We start from the raw sequence: 22,830 nt of genomic DNA, 5'->3' as shown, positions 1-22,830 counted from the left end.
ACTCCTCTGTGTTAGAATATACTGTCGCATATGAGTTTTCACGAAGTGAAAACTCATATCTGAAAAAGCTTTTATGCAGACGGATCTGTGATCCGTCTGTGTGAAAGTTGCCAACGGCCACGGATCATGGACGCGGATGCCAATCTTGTGTGCATCTGTATTTTTTCACGGACCCATTGACTTGAATGGGTCCGTGAACCGTTGTCCGTCAAAAAAATAGGACAGGTCATATTTTTTTGACAGACAGGAAACACGGATCACGGATGCGGCTACAAAACGGTGCATTTTCAGATTTTTCCACGGACCCATTGAAAGTCAATGGGTCCGCGAAAAAAAAAGGAAAACGGCACAACGGCCATGGATGCACACAACGGTCGTGTGCATGAGGCCTAATACAGATGTTGTAGATCTTTTTTTGGTAACAGAATATGAAAGCTGTGTATGTTAAACTTGAATTTAACACTTGCAGATCTGGAAAATACTTTTTTTTTAAAAAAAAGTGTGTTTTTCAAACCACAAAAAATGATGGGTGTATTTCTACCTTAATTTGCACACTGACTAATACAGATGTTGTAGATTGCCAAAAAAGTCTTTTTTGGTAACAGAATATGAAAGCTGTATATATTAAACTTGAATTTAACACTTGCAGATCTGGAAAATACAGGTTTTTTTAAAACAAAAAGTGTGTTTTTCAAACCACAGAAACTGATGGGTGTATTTCTACCTTAAATTGCACACTGACTAATACAGATGTTGTAGATTGCCAAAAAAGTCTTTTTTGCTAACAGAATATGAAAGCTGTATATATTAAACTTGATTTTAACACTTGCAGATCTGGAAAATACAGTTTTAAAAAAAAAAGAAAGTTTTTTCAAACCCCAGAAAATGATTTGTGTATTTCTACCTTAAATTGCACACTGACTAATCCAGATGTTGTAGTTTGCAACAAAAAAAAAATGGTGATTTGCAATGTCCAAAAAGCTCAGATGCAGTGCTGGTGCACTGAGCATGCATAAAATGGCCGACACCGCCGCCGCCACCCACCTAACTAACAGAATTATAAAAGTAATTTTTTTTTTGGTCAATGGCCTCAGGGCAGGGTAAAACGATTGTGTCCTGCACCCACACAACTATTTCTAGGTAGATCGCTGAGTTAGATTCTCTCCTATTCTCTCCCTGAAATCACAAGTCCAGCAGCATCCTCTCCCTACACTTGTAACAGCAGAGTGACATGCAGCGCTACGTGACTCAAGCTTATATAGAGCCTGGGTCACATGCTGCTCTGGCCAATCACAGCCATGCCATTAGTAGGCATGGCTGTGATGGCCTCTTGGGGCAAGTAGTATGACGCTTGTTGATTGTCTGCTGTGCAGCCTTTCAAAAAGCGCCAAGAAAGCTCCGAACACCTAACTTTTATGGAAATGTTCGGGTTTGGGTCCGGGGTCCAAAAATCCTAAAGTTCGGTACGAACCCGAACTTTACAGTTCGGGTTCGCTTAACCCTAGTCATGTGTCAAAGTTCGGCGCAATGCAAAAGAATATGGCGCATGCGAACATCGCCATATGTTCGCATGTTCGGCGAATCCCGAACGAGCAAAGTTCGGAGCGAAACAACCGCCAGGTGAACCGCAAGGCCATCTCTATATATAAATCCCCTTAATCACTATTTTGTGGAAGCAGGTATCTTGCAGACCTCAATCAATATTTGGTAGAAGCAGGTATATCAATCCCCTTAATCAGTATTTTGTGGTAGCAGGTATATAGAACCCCTTAATCTGTATTTTGTAAAAGCAGGTATATCGCACCCCTCAATCAGTATTTTGTGGAAACAGGTATATAGAACACCGAATCAATATTTGGTGAAAACAGGTATATCGCACCCCTCAATCTATATTTTGTGGAATCAGGTATATTGCACCCCTCAATCAGTATTTTGTGGAGATAGGTATATAGAACCCCTGAATCAATATTTTGTGGACGCAGGTATATTGCACCCCTCAATCAGTATTCTGTGGAAGCCGGTGTATTGCAGGCCTCAATCAATATTTGGTGGAAGCAGGTATATTGCATCCCTCAATCTGTATTTTGTGGAAGCAGGCATACCAAATCCCTTAAACAGTATTTTGTAGAAGCAGGTATATCGCACCCCTCAATTAGTATTTTGTGGAAACAGGTATATAGAACCCCTGAATCAATATTTCGTGGAAGCAGGTATATCAAACCCCTTAATCAGTATTTTGTGGAAGCAGGTATATCGCACCACTGAATAATTTTTTTTTGTTCACCAGGTATTTCACACCCTTTGCAAATAGTTGTTCCAATAACGCTTGTCCCTCTATATGCCTGTGGTATCGCAGCAGAGCCGCACACAACTGCTGCACAATACAAATGCACTATATTATACTTTCTGACACACCCCTCAGTATATTACACCTATCGATAGCACACCTATACCAGTCTTTAAAAGGACTTTTGTGGCCCTATAAGCTAGCGTTTGGTATCGATAACAGCCTGTCCCTGCTCAACAAAGCAACCTCTCCCTACACAGGCAAAACACAGAATGTAAAATGGCTGCTAGTTCGGGTTCTGTTATAGGGTGGGGGTGTGTCCATGTGCTGAAATGTCTCAATTGGCTGTCCTTTCCCACCTGATGGATTGGAGAAAACTCCCACCTGATGGAACTGCAAGGCCATCTCTAGTGGGCAGTTAGTGAGATATAATGTCCCCGCCTGTGCTTACTGGTCCACATGGTTATGTGGACCTTGCCACTGATTGCATTGCACAGTGCACACCTGATTTTTTCCACCACTTGTTCGTGCAGGGCAGGTACCGTCCGCCTGGAAGAGTAGTGGCAACTGGGAACCACGTATCGTGAGTCAGCCACTGTCATTACATTTTTAAAACTGTCTGTCTTCACCAGATGGAATGGCAGCATTTCAAAGGCCAGGAATTTTGAAATGCTGGCATTCAGGGTCAGTGCTCGCGGGTGGGAAGGGGGATACTTCCACTTTCTCTCCAGTGTTTGGAGGATGGACAGCTGAACGCTTCCATAGGACAATGACGGTGATGGTGGTGGTGGTGTGGCTGCTACATCCTCTGTTTGCGAGGTGGCAGGTGCCGCTGTCATTTCAGAGAGGGAGGAAGAGTCCGAGATCGTAGCAGAAGAGGGAGCAGGAGGAGCCTCAGATCTTTCATTGTTTTTCAGGCGTCTACTCCACTGTAGCTCATGCTTTGCAGTTAGATGCCTGGTCATGCAGGTGGTGCTCAGGTTTAGAACATTTATGTCTCACTTCAGGCTCTGACTGCACAGAATGCAAGCCACCCGTGTCTTGTCGTCAGCACATTGCCTGAAGAACTGCCATGACAGGGCACTCCTTTGAGCTAGCTGTGGTGTGCTCTGTCATTTGGTGTGTTCAGTAGTAGCAGGCCTACTGGCTAGGGGTCAGTCGCTCTGCTTTTCCACCCTGCTCCCTCTTTTGCTGTGCGGCTGGTGCTGCATGACCCCCACCTCTTCCTCAGAACTGCACACGTCACTGATATAACCTGGATGCCATGTAAGGTCTAGGACTTCATCATCTTCCACTCCTTCCCTCTTTGCCGGTCTGGACAGTTCAGAAAGCTGCGGCAGTTGACACCTGTGTTTCGTTATCATCATCAGAGATGAGCGGTGGCGGTCCCCCCATGTCTTCATCCCCAAAGATAACTGTTTGGGCATCAGTGCACTCAATCCCTTCCACTTCTGAGGCAGGGCTAGGTGCATGGCCCATGGCATAAGTGACTGCTGCATAACTTGGGGCTCAGACTGCTTTGCTCATGTGCAAGGGGTTGAGGTGGAAGACAGATGCCCGTGGGCCGTCGGTGCCAACTCTGTGCTTTCAGCAGGGGACCGGGTGGGAGACAATGTAAAGGAACTTGAGGCACTGTCAGCCATCCAATCTACAACCGCCTCTACTAGTCCTGGAATCACCATTCGTAGAGCAGAATTCAGGCATACAAAATTACACAGAATGTACTGTTGCCTGCGTGCACCAGAGGAAGGTGTTTTATTTGAGCTTGTTTTTTTTTACACCCACCCACCAAATTGGCTGATAGACTAACAATTGTATTACTGGTGCAAATTAAGTTTTTTGCACCCAAAAAATGGCTATAGGTCACCGACTGAAATAACAGAATGATTAACTATTGTATTTCCATGTCATTGATGCTGATGAGGTGTATCTCCCCCCTCCCCCCAAAAAAGGCTTTATGTCATCGACACAATTAAAAGACTGATTAACTCTCTTATTACACTAAGACAGATAAAAATGCAGTGTTCTGAACCCCAAAAATGGCTTTATGTCACCGACACAATGAACAGACTGATTAACTATTGTATTTTCGTGTCACGGATGAAGATGAGGTGTATCTCCCCACCAAAAAAGGCTTTATGTCACTGACACAATTAACAGACTGATTAACTTTTGTATTTCTGTGTCACAGATAAGGATGAGGTGTTATCTCCCCCCCCCCCCCAAAAAAAAGGCTTTATATCACTGACATAATTAACAGAATGATTAAATCTCCTATTACAGTAAGACGGATGCAATTGCAGAGTTTTGAACCCCAAAAATGGCTTCAGGTCACCCACAGAATTAACAGCCCGATTAAGTATTGTATTTCTGTGTCACTAGAGCAAAGGAGATGTATTGCACCAATCAAAAATACCTACAGGTCACCCACAGAGTTATTAAAAACAATAAAAGTCTAACACTGTCCCTCACTGCAGTAGCATCCTGTCCCTACACTAGTCAGAGTAGAATGCCTGTGCAACACATGATCCAACATTTTTGCATGCAGGGTCACATACTGCGACGGCCAGTCACAGCCATTACTAGGCATGACTGTGATGGCTTCCAAATGCACACAGCTTAAACGCTTTTTGATTGGCTGGGCTGCAGCCTTTCAACAAGCTTTATTTAAAATCCAAACAATGAACACGGACTTTGGCGCCAATGTCTGTGTTTTGGTTCTGGTGCCCAGAAACATTAATGTTCAGTACGAACCCGAACAGTACTGTCCGGGTTCGCTCATTCCTAGTTGGGGTATTTAGGGTTTTACTAGGGATACACAGGGATAGGTTCCTGTGCAGGAAGCATACACCATCATGGTGTTTCCCTGTGTTGAGGAGTAATCAGAGTTATTGTTAGGCAGAGTTCCTTCCCATACTGCTGACATCGCTGTTCGATTGTTATTTATCATATTTTGTACATTTGGATTATTCTAATAAGTTGGTTTGCCTTATTTCCCTTTATTTCTGGGGACCCCCTTTTTTTAATCAGAAGAATTTAATGATTTTCCTACTTTATGACGTAAAGTCATGATTTTATGAAAGACACGGAGGCTCCTATTAGTTAACCCTTTCTTTACTGAACCACACAGCAGCAAAGACAAAACAATAACATAACCACCAATGGGCAGATAGCCCCTCCCCTTAGCCCCAGTATAAAGGGAACTCCTGTCAAGCCATCTTCCTCTTTCTTTGTCGACTTGACACCCTCCTCAACGGAACAGGAACAAACGCCACCTGAAGGAACTAATCAACTCGAACTGTAGACGAAACCAACTTGAAACAACGGAACGGTGAGCCTGACAGCAAAGCACCGTCCGCGTATGTAGAAAATCAACCTCCCATCCGATGTTTTCCAGATTCAACCTTTGAGAAGAAATAAAACAGGTAAATAGTAGAGAGAATGCAACCAAGGCGTCTACATTATCAACACTAGAACAGGTAAACAGAGTGCAATTATAAATAAGTATACATATCAGAATATACAATGCAAAAGGTCAAATAAGTATACATATCAGAAATATACAATGCAAAGGTCAAATAGGGGAGGGAAAAAAAGGGTGGGTCAATACTCGCCTCCATGTCTTTCATAAAATCATGACTTTACGTCATTAACTAGGAAAATCATGCAATTTTATCTCAAGACACGGAGGCTCCTATTGCTAGTTTAAAGCCGGTTAACAATAGAGGCGAACATGTGAGGATCTGGTCTGAAATAAAACTCCCTAAAAGTGGAGACTCGCGACCAGTCCGCCAGCTTCATGACATCCTCTAGGCGTGCACCTGACATAGCCAAAGACGTGGCGGAAGCCCCACGAACGGAATGTGGCGTAAACATAGAAGTGTCTATACCCGACAGGGATAGAATCCACTTCACCCACCGTGACAGCGTGACCGATGCAACCGGAGCATACGGTCTACGGAATGAAATGAATAATTGTGAAATGGACGGGGATCGTAGCGACCGAGTTCTGGATTCGTACTCCTTCAAACATGCGACCGGACAGAGCGCCAAAGATGAAGGGAAACTAGGATAAAAGACTGAACTGATTTTGGTCTTCGTACAGCGAGAAATGTTAAATGTCACCCCCTCCGGAGTGAATGACTGGGTGTCATGATCCAAAGCTCGGACATCCGAAACTCTCTTGCATGAGATAAGACAAATGAGAGTGACCAACTTGGCCGACAATTGGCGAAGCGACAAGACATCATTAGCCAGCCAAGTCGAAAGGAATGACAACACCGTGGAGACGTCCCATGAGCTAGTAAAGCGAGGTCGAGGAGGCCGAGTGAGGCAGGAACCTCTAAGCAACCGACATACCAGAGGATGGCGCCCCGCAGGACAACCCTCAAAACCTCTATGGCCGGAGGAAATAGCCGACCTGAACACATTAATAGTGTGATAGGCCTTGCCTTCCTCATAGAGAGAGGTGAGGAACTGGATAACATCATTCACAGATGCAGTAGTGGGATCCAGGTTCCGAAGGAAGCACCAACTAGCCCAAGATTGCCAGGCTGCCCGATAAGCCCTTCTGGTTCCAGGGGCCCACGCGCTCTCCAAAAGGAATCTAGCTGTCTCCGAAACTTCCGGGATTTGCCAAGACACCCCGATACTCTGCACGCCAGCAGACGGAAGGAGCCCTCCAAAAGCAAAGGGTGCGTCTGATTCACTGGACCTAGCAGCAGAGTCGACTGGTTGGGAAGTAATAGGGGTTCGTCCACCAGTAGTTCCAGCAGCTGTGGGAACCAAGACTGGGTCCCCCAAAAGGGTAGTATTAGAACAAGCTCCGATGCTTGGTGACGCACATTGGCTAGGACCCGAGGAATTAGGGAAAACGGTGGGAAGGCATACATCAAGTCGTCCGACCATTGTTGAAGAAACGCGTCCACCGCCTCTGCGGCCGGGTTCTGGTCTCCAACTGAAATATCTGGGAAGTTGGGTGTTCCAGCGAGACGCAAAGAGGTCGATAGAGAACAGACCCCAATGTGACGAGATGGTGGAGAATACCTCCACATCTAATCTCCAGTCGCTGGCATCTGAAATGTAACGCGAGCTCCAATCAGCCAACGTGTTTTGGAGTCCGGGAAGATATTCCGCCACTACCGAGATGTTGTTGGTCAGGCAATAATCCCAGAATTCCTTCGCCAAGTGGGTTAACATGGTGGAGCGGGTACCCCCCATGGAGTTGATGTAGCGAACCGAGGATACATGCCCTGGCTCTCCCACTGGTGAAGCTGTGAATCGCAAAAGAACCTGCCAAGAGTTCCAGAGCGTTGATGTGTAGGTGGGACTCGATCGCTGACCATGGGCCTCCGGTGGATACTCCCTCGCAGTGGGCTCCCCAGCCGTGGAGGCTGGCATCCGACTCCACTACTATATCCGGTTGCGGACCGAAGATTGCTCTGCCGTTCCATGCGGAAAGGTTGCCAATCCACCATTCCAGTTCGTCCCGTGTCTCTGGATCCAAGGAGATCAGATCCGCATACGACGCACCCGCCTGCAGGTGGGCGATCTTGAGTCGTTGGAGAGCTTGATAATGCAGAGGTGCCGGGAAGATAGCTTGAATAGAAGACGACAGGAGACTTATCAACAGGGCCAGATGTCGGAGAGAAACCTGCGATAAAGTCAGGGTGCGGCGCAACTCCTTCCGAATCGTCCGAACCTTCGCTGAAGGGAGGCTGAGTGTCAAAGAGGCAGAGTCCACCATGAAACCGAGAAACTCCATGGTTTGGGACGGGGTAAGACAGGACTTGTCGCGGTTGATTACGAAACCTAAGTTGGAGATGAGGTCTATAGACATCTGGAGAGGGGCCTGGAGGGTAGCACGATCCCTGGCCATGATCAGAATGTCGTCCAGGTAAATTATAAGCCTCACCCCCCGGCTGCGGAGCCATGCTACAACCGGACGCATGAGTTTGGTGAAACACCAAGGGGCGGACGCAAGGCCAAATGGAAGGCACGTGAAATGCCAAATTTTCTCTTGCCAGCGAAACCATTCAGCAACCGGGACCGTTTAAGTACGCATCTTTGAGGTCCAAATTTGCCATCCAATCGTCTGGAAGAAGCATGTCCCTTAGAAGGTGGATGCCCTCCATTTTGAAATGTTGATACCTGACAAAGGCATTCAGTGCTTTGAGGTTAATAACGGGGCGATGTTGACCCCCTTGCTGATATTGCTGATTACCCCGCCGTGAGCGTGAGGAGCCAGTTCCACGGCTCCCTTTAGGTATAAAGCTTGTAATTCCGTGTCTATGAGGGATTGCGAAGTTTAAGACTAGATTATGGGATGAAGCGGGGAATCAACTAGCTCTATGTGAAACCCCAGAATTGTGGATAAAACCCACGGGTTGCTGGCAATGGACGCCCAAACATGAGAAAAATGTTGGAGTCTGCCCCAGACATAATTGTCTGAAGAAAGGAGATGAGGTGGGAGACTTACCGAAGGGGCGTCTGAGGTTCGGATTTCCTCTATATGCTCTCCCTCTTCCTGCAGCGCCACGGGATGGGAAAAAGGATGGTTGATATCTTGGGTCTTGGCCTGAAGACCGGTAGGATGGGAAGGAGCCTCGACCCGTGCCCCGGGTCTGAAAAGAGGAGCGGCCGGCCAGACGGCCTCTTGCACTGCCTACCCTGGAGGAAACCCTACCGCTGAAGACCCTGCGCATTGATGTGTGCGCTTTATCCAGGACGGTGAAGGTTCCTACGAACTTCCCGAGGTCTTTTATAAACGGGTCTCCGAAGAGAAACCCTTGGGCCTCCTTCCCTGACTCCGTTAGGGCCATATTGGTCAGTTTAGGCTCTATTTTCATCAAAATGGCCTTGCGTCGCTCGATAGCCAGCGACGTGTTTGCATTTCCTGCCATGCAAATGGCTCTCTGGACCCAACCTCGGAGCTCCTCCGGGTCGACCTGTTGTCCCTCTGCTTTGGCAGACTCTGCCATATCAAATATTTTGCTTGGGGCCCCAAGATGTCTAGTAGCTTGTCTTGGCAGGCTCGTAGAGCTGAATCTAGGCCTCTCCGGGGACTAAACCTTGATTTAGACAGAAATTGGACCATCTTAGGGTCCACAACAGGCGTTTCGCACACCTTGTTTGGGATAGACGGACGTTGGCACTCGGCCCGTAGCTTATTCCGTGTCTCCTTACTAAGAGGTCTACGGACCATGGTTTCGAAATAGCTGGTTACATGAGGAGCCGGGAGCCATTCTGCGGACCTAGGGTGGTGGAGGGAGTCCGGATCAAATAAAGGGTTGTCCGCAGGGTCCGTAAGGGGAACGGGCAGATCGGACGTCGTTGCCGACTTGGCAGTAGTAGGCCGTAGTGGTCGAGGTGCAAAAGACACTGATGCCACTTGGACAGCTGACATGTCTATGCTCTCCTCCTCGGAATCACGTGGAGATTCCATCAAAGCCTTCTCCTCGGACTCTCTAAAAGAGTCAGAATCGGACTCGGGTTGAGACCGGGCTGACTTCCATTGCCGTGCACGTTCTGCCTGGCGCGGACAGGCTCGTTTGTGCGACCTCAGCGCGCCGTCATGGGATGGTACTAGGCCATCATTGTCATCATTTCTGGAGGCAGCTGGAGCTGGTAAGGGAGATGGATTAGAGGCCAGACTAGAGGGTGGGTTGGAAATAAGGACCTGGGAAATGGAGTGTGTTAGCACAGATGACATGGAGCCCATGGCAGTCATAATGGCATTTGATATTGACTGCTGAAGGGCCAGAGCCTGCGCCTCAGAGGCCACAGGTAATACCCCTCCTGATGCCGGCATAACCCCCTGCCTAGCGGGAGGAGGGGGGTTTTTCATCCTGATTAGGGCCATCACGAACCGGTGTAGGGGTCCTATGAGAGCACATGATAATATGGGGCAAAACCTTGAAGAAGCGGGTGATACTAATAATAATAATAATAATAATAACAATCCCCCCCGAACCAGAAGTGGGGTTAGTCACCCCACACCTAAAAAACAGAGAACCTGCAGGAGCGAGTGAGCAGTGCAGAGGCCGCCCGCCGAATACAAGCAGCGGCGCGGCGATGCGGTGGAAGATGGCGTCCGAAATCTCGCGAGACTTCGGACGCCGATGGTTGTAATGCGGGAGCAGTAACACTAAGATGGTGCCCGAGATCCAGCAAAAACTCGTGAGATCTCGGGCGCGACCGAGCGGACGAAGGGCAAGAAAAAACACAGGTAAATGGCACCAATGGGGGACACTGCCCAGCCGATAGAGATAAGAGAAAACGTCGCCGACAGCCAAGGGCGGTCGGACAGAGGTGGGACAGGGAGAAGAGCTCCCCCCCAGACCAAAGGGCACTAAGAGGACCTAAAATAAAACCAGGAATAACATATATATATATATATATATATATATATATTTGTGGGAGGAGCTGGGCGAGAAATGGAATAGGCATGCCTATAGACTGTCCCCACCCGACTGGCTGGAGTGTGCCCGATGCCAGCGACGAGGTAAGGCCTGAATAAGTGGGCCACCCAAGAGGAAGGAAAGAAGAAAGGGATGGGAGGGAGGGCAAGAACCGGGCGCCCTTCTGCTTGTGGGAGGGGGTTTAAATAAGGTAAGTGCGCCCCTCCCACAAATACAGGCTGCAAGCAGCCTTCAATACTTGTGGGAGGAGCTGGGCGAGAAATGGAATAGGCATGCCTATAGACTGTCTCCACCCGACTGGCTGGAGTGTGCCCGATGCCAGCGACGAGGTAAGGCCTGAATAAGTGGGCAAAAGAGAACCGGCAAGTGCAGGGTATAACATATTTATTGCAGTATGGTGCGACCTATAATGCCAAGGAACGGAAGGCTCGGGATACTTCTGCCCGTGGATTCGGGATGTACCTTGAGAAGCAGGATGACCTCCACCGACCCATCTTGCGGATGATGTGCGCTGGTACCTGGTGACCGGAAGCTGCGGACGCGGCCCCTATCCGAAATGAGTGCCCGGATATCGTGCTAGGGTTGTAACCCAAACCTGCGGCCAGGGTGCGGATGTTGGAGATGAACATGGTAGAAGACAGGGGTTTCCCGTTGACCGGGAGCAACGGGCCATCTAAGGCGGGAGATTGAAGGGAGGCCAGGAGCTCCTGGAGCACCTTGATAGGACACCAACAGTTAAATGTAGGGTAGAATTCCACCTCCGTGGGGGGACCGGTTTGACTGGTCTTGGAAAATGGAATAGACAAAATAAAGTGGTCGGAGTGCCATGCGAGATGTCGCCTTAGCAGGGTCGTTCGGGAGATGGTGCTGCAGGAACCCATAGAACCCGAGATATATGGCTGCCTTCGTGACGATGCTTGCGAATTGGCCAAAAGGAAGACCATCCAGGGCTACGGATAACCTGCGGAAAAGCTCACCTGAGACCATTTGCCTGCGCACCTGGACTGCCGTGCTGACTCTCTGAACACCCCTGAGGGTGGCTTTGATGGCTTGATTCGAAAAGATGGATCCGGCAGAGGGGTCGCTGAGCATCCGGTGGTGCTGGATGCCTGCCAAATACAGCTTGATGGTATTGTATGAGAGGTGGCGGTGGGAGTGGCAATGGGCTATGAATGCCATGATGAAGGTGACCTCGTCTATGTCCCCCTGCAGATGAGTGTCAGCAAAACGTCTAAACATGCTGAACCCGGTGTCATAATTCCTGGCGGTGTTGGTGGCTAGCGACCGCCGGACCAATGACTGCGCGGTTGCAATCAGGGGCTCTAGTCCAGCAGGAGGGCGCTGTAAGATGGAGCTGGGACGCCGACGGGATCTGCCTCTGGGAGTTCCTGGAAGAAAATATCGAGGTTAAAGTGGGACAGGGCGTCAGCCGCCACGTTCTGCGCTCCCTGGATGTGGACCGCAAAGACGTGGAAGTTAAACTCCAAGGACAGCCAGACAAGCCTACGTAACATAGACATCATCCTGAGATTTCTAGCCCTCCCCTTGGATATCACTTCCACCAGGACCTGACTGTCTGTCCTCAAGACGACTGATTTGTTTGCCCAGAGCGGACCCCAGACGTGGGCAGCCGCCACAATGGGGTATAATTCTAATAGCGGCGAGGACCTCATGGCCCCTGCCTCGGACAGGAGCTCCACCGGCCAGCTGCCGACCAACCAGTGCGGATAGAAGATTGCCGCGAACCCACGGGAGCCCGCGGCGTCAGTGTAAACCGTGGGGGAAGCCGCATTTGGGGATGGCACGAACAAAGAAATGCCATTCCACCCGGTCAGGAAGGTTTGCCACATCTGCAGATCCGCCATGGCGGGACCATCCAGCCGGACGGTGGAGTCCTGATCCGGAGCAGTCGGGAGGAGATTGAGAAGCCGCGAGATGAAGGACCTCCCCTTTGGCATGATCTTGAAGGTACAAGTAAGGAATCCTAACAAGGACTGGAGCTCCTGCCTGGACAAAACTCCAGAAGAGGCCGCGGAGGAAACGGCGGCCCTGACCTTGGCCAGCTTGGTCGCGGGGAGGCTGGCCTCCATGCGGACTGAGTCCAGAGTAATGCCCAAGAAGGTAACCCCAGTGCCTGGACCCTCTGTCTTGGCGGATGCCACCGGAACCTCGAGCCTGGCGAACAGTTGGAGCAAGTTCCTCAAACCTGATGGGGGCCCCTGGGGCCTCTCGATGATTAGGAAGTCATCCAAGTAATGAATGACCATGTCCATCCCCCCATGATGGACAAGGATCCAGTGTAGGGCACAGGCGAACTTGTCGAACAACCACGGGCTGCTTTTGGATCCAAATGTGAGGCGGTTAGAAAAATAAAACCTGTCTGCCCAATGCAACCCATAATACTGCCATAACTGAGGAAGGATGGGGAGTAGCTTGAAGGCGTCCGCAATGTCGGCCTTGGCCAGCCAAGCCCCTTCCCCAGCCAGCAGGATGAACTGAATGGCCTCGTCAATGGATGAATAGGACATCGAGAACTCCCCTGATGGGATCAGGGAGTTGAGACTGGGGATCGGCGACATGTGTGGAGCAGACAAGTCGTATATTAGACGCTTTTTATTTGATGCCTGTTTGGAGACTAGGCCGATACGATTGATCCTCCACTCGGCAAAGGGAATCGTTTCAAACGGGCCTAGCAGGAACCCTTTGCGGACCTCGTCCTGTAACAGAGTGGTCACGGCCTCCGGATCCTGCATGGCCGACTGTAGGTTCCTTCCCTCCCAGGAAACCTGAGGGAGGGCAATGAGCCCTGTATTGAAACCCTTCTCGAAACCGGTGATGAGGAACTCCACCGACCGGCGATCGGGGTGATCCTGCAACAGGATGCCCAGGAGCTTGACGTTGACGTCGGTCAGTCATAGAGCCTTACGTTGCCTCTTCGGGCAGCTGGAGCGGGGGTGGGCCCTGAAGCAGAGGGAACACACATGCAAAGCTCTACAACTGTTGAAATTACAGCCCCCGGCATTAAAGTTGTTGCAGACCTGACTCTGGCCTAAGAAAGTAATGGGCCTGCCCAGCTTGTCAGTGGAACCCTGGGACCGTTGCGTGCCAGAGGGGCCTGGCTGGGAGCCTTCTCGGGCCGGGATGGGAAAGTTGGGGAACCAGTCGGCCGTGTGCTGGATGGACTGGCACGCCGCGCACGTAGGGGCCTGCAACCCGGCAAAATGGCGGCAGAACAGCTCCATGTCTATGTCCGCCCAGTCCGTGGTGAGCTGGAACTGAGCGAGGGCGGCTGCCGCTTTGGCTGAAAAAGACCTATGGTAGTCATAGAAGTTCTTTCCCCCGTATTTGTAGCCTAAGTCGGTAACTTGGTATAGGTAGGAGTCCAGCTCCTCCCGTCTGTGTGGCTGGACGCCGCAGATGGTATCCCGGTAGAGGCTGAATGCCAGGACGAACTCGGGGATCGACAGCTTCCGATTCAGGCGGGTATCCTTGGCCCTTGGGACCACCGAGACCTCCCCGCAATTGATGACCTTATTCTCTGCTACGTCTAGGGACGCAATGAGAAGGGACGCGAGGTTGACGTCCCTCCCCGCCAGGATGTCCCTTTTAAGGTTTTCTGGGATGTAGTGCGAGGGGGCAATCTTGGGTCTGACATGGACTGTACCTGGCGCCAAATCCCGGGACGTAGATGGCAAGACCGGAAGGGCTGGAGAAGGCAGGGCCGGAGGAGTCCGGGATTCCCACTCCCCCATCCTAGTCTGGATGTCCGCGACCGAACCTGCCAGACTGGCGATGGTGGCCTGCAACTGCAGGAGGGTCAGCTGTATCGATGAGGGAGAAGGCTCCTCACTTGAACCCGCTGGTGCCGTCATCAGGAGCCGGTACAGCTCCGCCTTTCTCGCGGTGGCAGGATAGTGAATCCCTCTGCGTCTAAGCTCTGCTATCAGCTTCGGAATGGTCCAGCTCCTCAGGGAGGGGTTGCTGGTGCAGCCTGACACGGAGGTCCCGGGCAAGGACAGATTATCCTCCGACTCAGGGACCTGCGACATCTTCAAGCTGCATGGAGGAGGTATGAAGGTGACAGATGAGACTTCCTTCCCCCTCCCCCGGGGGCCCGACCGAGAGCTACAGGGGAAAATAGTTCTCTTGACCGAACGGTGTTGACCGCTACTTACCTTAAATGAAAGGGACCACGCTACCGACTTCTGTACTGAGGCAGAGACCTATGAACGGGAGCTTATGACAACGAAATAGCTAACGCAGTGACAGGTCGCAGCACAGCCTTGGCTGTATCTTACCTGAACCGAGAAAATAGGCGCACCGACCGTGGTTTGCTTGAAGCTCTGGTGGACGCGGATCTGCTTTATAAAAAGATAAGCCGTGTTTTACCGATGCACGGCGAGAGCCGTGACCTGCTGGTCCCTTAGACAGTGATCCAAACAAAAACAAAACACCTGAGCGATTCAGGGAGGTATTGCCCTGAGTGGTTCAAGGCGACACTGTCACGAGCGATACAAGGAGACCTTGCCCCTGAGCGTTTCAGGGGCCATTGCGCCCGAGCGATTCAGGGCACCTGAGCGATTCAGGGAACCATTGCACCTGAGCCATTCAGGGAACTATTGCACCTGAGTGATTCAGGGAACCATTGCACCTGAGCGATTCAGGGCACCTGAGCGATTCAGGGAACCATTGCACCTGAGCGATTCAGGGAACTATTGCACCTGAGTGATTCAGGAAATTATTTGTGCCTGAGCGATTCAGGGACCATCTGCCTGATGGAATCGAGAACCATAGCACCAGAGCGACTTACGGACACTTGCACCTGGGAAACCCGAAACATTGCCCGTGAATAAACAGGGAAAACATTGCACATGAGAATCAAGAAAAACATTGCACATGAGTGAATTGAGGGACCTCCCTGGGTGATACCTGGACGAATTGTGACTGAGCGATTCAGGGACGACTTTGCGCCTGAGCGAATCAGGGAAGACATCGCGCCGGAGTGATTCAGGGGAGACATTGCGCCGGAGCGATCCGGGAAGACATTGCGCCAGAGCGAATCAGGGAAGACATTGCGCCAGAGCGACTCAGGAAGACATTGCGCCAGCGAATCAGGGAAGACACTTGCGCCTGAGCGATTCAGGGAAGACACTTGCGCCTGAGCGATTCAGGGAAGACACTTGCGCCTGAGCGATTCAGGGAAGACACTTGCGCCTGAGCGATTCAGGGAAGACACTTGCGCCTGAGCAATTCAGGGAAGACACTTGCGCCTGAGCGATTCAGGGAAGACACTTGCGCCTGAGCGAATCAGGGCCCCATTGGACAGATGCGGGGAAACTACCAACAGGGTAGCCGGGGACCCCATCCACAGAGTGGCCCGGGTAGGGGAAATGCTGTTGCTTCCGGTGCCCAGTCTTAACAGAGGATCAAAGGTTCCCCTTTAAAAAAAAAATTAAATTTTTTTTTTTCACCCCCCAGCCGGTATTTAGCAATGACTCAGTGTTGAGCGGCAATTAAGAATTTGCAGTCTGACACGAAATGTAACTCCCCTTGTTGCTGGCAGCAACTTTAGACAGAGGGTGTACTCATATGGCAACGTAACACCCCCTGATGACCATCCGTTCTGAGGCGCAGACCCAGGGATATTGCGGACCGCCCCCTTCCCGGTATGACACCACGGACACTGGCCGTTGCGCTGTGGCACCCCCCCCCCCCCTTTCCGGTATGACATATAGACACTGAAACCCCCCCCCCCCCCTTTCCCGGTATGACATGGACACTGTAACCCCCCTCCCCGCCCCACAACATGGTGACCGCCGTAATGTTTGCCACATGGTGCGCACCGAGCCGCGTGGAGCCCATGTGAATAGCTGTGCGCATGGTGGCGCCGCCGCAGCTGCAGAGCGGGAACCGGCAGCCGCCGCGCTGTCCGCTCACCTCCCGGATGCGACGGAGCTGCCGGTAAGTGAGGGTGATACGAGGTGCCGGTGGCAAGCATGTCTGGCCGGGCCGCAGAGCGGTGATACTTACGACGGCGATGCTGCTGGAGGCACGGAATGACGAACCGACGGAGACGCGACCGGAAGTGACGTCAGGCGCTGGATGCTGCTGAAGCAAGAACCGGGCGCCCTTCTGCTTGTGGGAGGGGGTTTAAATAAGGTAAGTGCGCCCCTCCCACAAATACAGGCTGCAAGCAGCCTTCAATACATATATAACATACATAAATATGAAAACCCAAAATGAGGAATTAAACACTCTAATAGGAAGAAAAAGGGGGTAAATCCAAGAAATAAAAACCACCAAAAATCTGCAAAACAGGTCAGTGGAATACTTAGCTGGGTGACAGCAGCAAAGAAAGAAGAAGATGGCTTGACAGGAGTTCCCTTTATTCTGGGGCTAAGGGGAGGGGCTATCTGCCCATTGGTGGTTATGTTATTGTTTTTTCTTTGCTGCTGTGTGGTTCAGTAAAGAAAGGGTTAAGCAATAGGAGCCTCCGTGTCTTGAGATAAAATTAAAAGTTATGTTTTAGAGTCAATGCCTTCTGTGTGCTGGTTAATTCTACTTGCATGACTCAATTATCTGTGGAATATTTGACTTAGTGATTTTATATATAAATAATATAATGCATTGCTTTAAGGCTACTTTCACACTTGCGGCAGGACGGATCCGACAGGCTGTTCACCATGTCGGATCCGTCCTGCGGCTATTTCGCCGTGCCACCGGACCTCCGCTCCGTCCCCATTGACTATAATGGGGACCGGGGCGGAGCTCCGGCGCAGCACGGCGGAAGCCACCGGACTAAAAAGCCTGACATGCAGTAATTTTAGTCCGGCGGCCTTTCGCCGTGTACCGCCGTGCTGCGCCGGAGCTCCGCCCCGTCCCCATTATAGTCAATGGGGACGGAGTGGCGGTCCGGCGGCACAGCGAAATAGCCGCAGGACGGATCATGGTGAACAGCCTGTCGGATCCGTCCTGCCGCAAGTGTGAAAAGTAGCCTTAGGGGAGAATACAGTGCCTGCTAATTTACAGTGTGCATAATGTGTAACTATGTGAAATTTGTGACAAATCCTGAGCAAATCTATGGAAAATGTGTAACAAGCATTATCCACACCATAATTGTCATGCCCTGCATTTGAAAATACACAGCATGACACCAAGATCTTGGACTATTATAAGGAGTCCAGATCGCTATTTTTTATTTTCCTATCTCCTCAATTACCTTGCTTTCAGGGTTTAAAGCTGTGCACCACATATTTCTCTCTGTTCACCAAGCACAATGCCATCCATTTGATAGCAGCTGTAACTGGTATTGCAGCACAACCCAAGTCAATTCAATGGGGCTGAGCTGCGCCTAGGGCATGTATCCAATAAATGTGAGATCACATTTCCTAGGAAAATCTGTGAGAAGGCTGCGGCGCAACTGCAAGCACCGGTGTCTTCTAAAACAGCTAATTAGTGGGGGTCCCGGGTGTTGGAGCCTCATTGGTCAGAGACTGATGACCTATCCAGAGCATGGGTCATCAGTAAAAAGATCTTGGAATAGCCCTTTAAAGTTGCGGAGCAGATAGCCAGATCCAATTTATCTTGGAATAGACCTTTAAAGTTGCGGAGCGGATAGCCAGATCCAATTTATGACTTATCTCTCAATGAACTGAAAGCAAACACACGTAAACATGTGAGCTAGAATTTTACCTTTCCTTGCAGTCTATTGAATGATGATCAGAATGTTCCTACTGCTGAACTGAGTATTTATTTTTCATGATATTTTAACAAATTGTAAACGAATTTCCTCGAATCATAATTTTTTGAAAATGACTGCTACACGTGTGAGGACTGAGGACATGGGGCAAGGAACTCTGGGAAGGCAGGATCACCCAGATTGACATGCCTGCATGCAGCCAATCAGCAGCCAGCCAGCCCTGTGATGTCACAGCCTATAAATACAGATGTAGCACGGTTAGCACTCAAATTCTTAACTCAAATTTCTTAAATCATCGTGTTATCTTGAAACAAAAGCCATTGAAAAGCAATTGAAGGTGTTTGCTTAGTTTAGATAACACATCTCAGAAATCTCAGAAAGCATGAGTGTTAACTCTACTACATCGGTACGTCAGCCATCTTACAGTCAGACATTTTCCAGCATTCAGAGTGCAGGGACAGACGTGTGAAGGTGCTAGGGACAGCAAGTGGAAAAACGATAGTGGGGAAAAAAAAGACAGAAAAAACAATTTATAAGTACAGGGAAAGGATAGGGAGCAATCATTTCACAACATCTTAGTGCAGGAGGCGCTAGCGACATTGATAAGAAAGTGATTTACAAGTGCAGGGAACGATTATTTGGGGATCCAAATAGTCATTAGACAACTCTGTCATTCCAGCTTTTTGTTATTGGGCTGCAAGTGTTATGTTGAAAAGCCTTTAATGGCTTATACAGTGGATATAAAAAGTCTACACACCCCTGTTAAAATGTCAGGTTTCTATGATGTAAAAAAATGAGACAAAGATGGCACATTTTGACTTGGCAAGATTTGCCCATTCTTCTTGGCAAAAACACTCCAAATCTGTCAGATTGCGAGGGCATCTCCTGTGCACGGCCCTCTTCAGATTACCCCACAGATTTTCAATCGGATTCAGGTCTGGGCTCTGGCTGGGCCATTCCAAAACTTGAATCTTCTTCTGGTGAAGCCATTCCTTTGTTGATTTGGATGTATGCTTTGGGTCATTGTCATGCTCAAAGATGAAGTTCCTCTTCATGTTCAGCTTTCTAGCAGAAGCCTGAATGTTTTGTACCAATATTGACTGTTATTTGGAACTGTTCATAATTCCCTCTAGCTTAACTAAGGCCCCAGTTCCGGCTAAGGAAAAACAGCCCCTTGGCATGATGCTGCCACTACCAAATATATTCTCAGTTCACTTATGCAGTTATTTCTGTTGAAAGCATGTAGGGGCATATTTGAGTACAACAAGAAAAATATATACGAACTTCACTCTTTTATTGTTTTCTGGTAAAAGGGGTCCAGGGGTTCACGGAGGCAGCGGCAGTAGCAGTCCTGTTGGGCGCAAAATCCCCTACTCGGCGGTGTGGCAGGTTTTTATTAAGCTGTCAGAGGAGGTTAACATGGCCACATGTAGAATATGTGGGCAGAAGGTGAAGCGTGGCCAGGGTGCCAATGTTCGCACTACGGCCCTGCGTCAACATATGCAGCATCGCCATGCAGTGGCCTGGAAGAACCGTGGCTCCGATGTGGTGGTCCAGCCTGCTGCAGCTACTGCTGCATCACCCATTGGCATGCACCCGGTTTCAGCCAGTCAAGGCTTCACCACCTGAGGTGAAGGGAGCTGTCTGTCATTCCAATCTTCTGCTGGTCCAGATGCTCCTGCTCTTCCTCCTCGTCAGTCATTCCGTCAGCAATCGATCACCGAAGCGATTGCCAAGAGACAGCAGTATGCGTGCACGCATCCAACGGCACAGAAGCTGAACATGCTCCTGTCCAAGTTGCTGGTGCTGCAGTCCCTCCCTTTCCAAGTAGTGGACTCTGCACCTTTCATAGAACTGTTAGCTTGTGCCGAGCCTTGGTGGAGAGTCCCAAGCCATCATTTCTTTGTGAAAAAGGCAGTATTAGCCCTGGACAAATATGTCGAACAGAAGGTGGGCCAGTACTTGAGCCTGTCGGTGTCTGCCAAAGTGCACGGCAGCGCCAACATGTGGAGCTGTAACTACAGTCAGGAACAGTACATGTCCTTTACGGCCCACTGGGTGAATGTGGTTCCTGCCACACCAGCAAACTGGGCCAGGTCATGCCTCTTTCGCCTCCATGTTGTCATGCCGTTGGTCCTGCGACAATGTCCGCCTCTGCCTCCTCATCCTCCACCATGTCCTCAGCTTCAAAGTACCTTTCCAGCATACCACATGTGCAGGGCTCGGCGGTGTCACGCTGTTCTGCATCAGGAACTGCTCTGTGTGATGCATCAAGAAATTGAATCCTGACTTTCTCTGCGACAACTGAAAATCGGAACCATGCTGACCGACAACGGGAAGAACATGGTGTTGGCGCTGCGTCAAGGAAGGCTGAGCCATGCGCCCTGCATGGCACACATGTTCAATCTGGTTGTCAAGCGGTTCCTGGCGTCTTCCACCCATCTGCAAGACATCCTAAAAATGACAGTAATCAAAAAAGAAAGTTTATGATTAAGAACTTCCAAGTTTGAAACATGTTAACCTGTGGTGGAGGGTGGCGAATATTGAAGCATGTACTGGTATGCCGATCTACAATAAAGACGACCAATACTGACGGATGCTGGAGAATATTCCTTTATTTTTCTGATCCTAAAAATGGCCAGGAAACTTTGCATGCACTTCAGCTACTCGTACACCACAAAACACTCCTCCTTGAGCTGCAGCGGCAGAATGGCATCCCCCAACATAGGCTGATATGCGATGTTTCCATCCTCCATATGACCGACTATACGAACAGAGAAAGGCCATCAACAATTTTTTGATGATGCAAGCGGATTGGAGTACTCTCTTGTGTAACTTCGATGTCAGCCAGTGGCAGCTCATGCGTGACACCTGCCGTTTGCTCAGGCCACGTTATTTGTCAGTCGCCAGGACTATGGAATGAACAACTTCATTCCACTGCTTCATGTCCTGGACAGAGGACCTGGACACACCGTGGCAGTATGCAGTGGAGATGGAGGCAGAGAGTTCCTCCGAGTCACTTGCACAAATGGCACGATGCATGCTCACTTGCTTGCGTAGCGACTAGTGTTGATCGAGCATGCTCGGCCAAACACCGCGTGTGCCCAAGCACGATGCTCGAGTCAGAGTATTTAAATGTAATTTAGCATCTATTTCTGAAAAGTTTCTGCTGGGATTTGAACTCCCAACATTGTACATTAGAGGCAAGGACCTTATCCACTCAGCTGAATGCTAAACTGTGTCAGAAAAACCTCATAGTAGTTTCTGATGTAGTGAAAATTCATATACGCCAATATACTTATTTTATATTTCTGTGCAGGTTAACATGTAGCTGTATAGTAATAATGCTAATGTGGCGCACTGCGGCAACGGATGACCATATGAGGTGCTCACAGTAGAGTAGGCTCACCCAGTCTACTCAAAAGGGATACAATTGATACAAAGTGAACTGGGCACTCTCAAATACTGGAACCAAACTAAATTTATTATTAAAATCAATAAATGGATATACTCCAATCATGGAATAAAACCACAATGTGCAATTGAAAATAAAATCAATAATACATAAAATCAGAGTTCTTGCTAGACACAAGTGAAAGTGTATAAAGTGACACAAGTAGCGCAATTAAGAGTCCCAACAAATAGTAAGGTGCCCCTAGTGGGTAATAGCCTATAGTGGCTTGGTGTGGTTTATCGAAACAATTAGTATTGCTTCAATGAGTAAGTCACTAGTTCTGATTGTTATGCTTAGTCCCTTCTAATATAATTATTCGGATAGGAAAAGCAAAGTCCATTCGTTCCGAACAGAAGCACTTTCAAAAGCTATTACTTATCACTCCTTCACCATATAACATAAGCAGCGGCGTCCCGCTGTGTTGAGGTGTCAGCGGCGTCCCGCTGAAGTAAAGTGAACTGTGTGCTTGGACAATAAGTAGTTTCTTGCCGGCATAGAATTAAGAATGTTCTTACCATATAAAGTGTCTGTGCTCGAATATTGCTCTAGACGTTGGTCATATATTGGAAGGGCCGATGTTTTAGTTACGAGCGATTCCCGTCCGACCTCCCACACTGGCGGCTTGTGTGCACGTGGACCTTCGTTTTAAGTAGCGGTCTCTGTTTGCAGCTTCATTTAGGCCTACTTTCGCGTGGCAGACGGTATTCGAATAAGTACTTTAACACAAACTTTTGGCTTCATCAACATTTTTCAGTGGTCATTGGTGGTCTAAACCAGACGCGTTTCGGGGCAAGTATGACCCCTTCCTCAGGTGTTATCGGTCCCCCCAAAAAACACCCCTCCTATATAGGGGTTACGGAATCCTACAAAATCTGGTCTGGATCGTTTTTGGGGGTGATCGTGCCAGTTTTGTATAGTCACTTAGGTTAAAATATCAAATATATGATCCATAAATGGTCCCAAGATGTTA

The sequence above is a fragment of the Bufo bufo genome, chromosome 5 (genome assembly GCF_905171765.1).
Source record: "Bufo bufo chromosome 5, aBufBuf1.1, whole genome shotgun sequence".
NCBI classification, from domain to species: domain Eukaryota; kingdom Metazoa; phylum Chordata; class Amphibia; order Anura; family Bufonidae; genus Bufo; species Bufo bufo.
The sequence above is the reverse complement of the archived record's forward strand: the minus strand, read 5'-3'. Positions refer to the sequence as shown.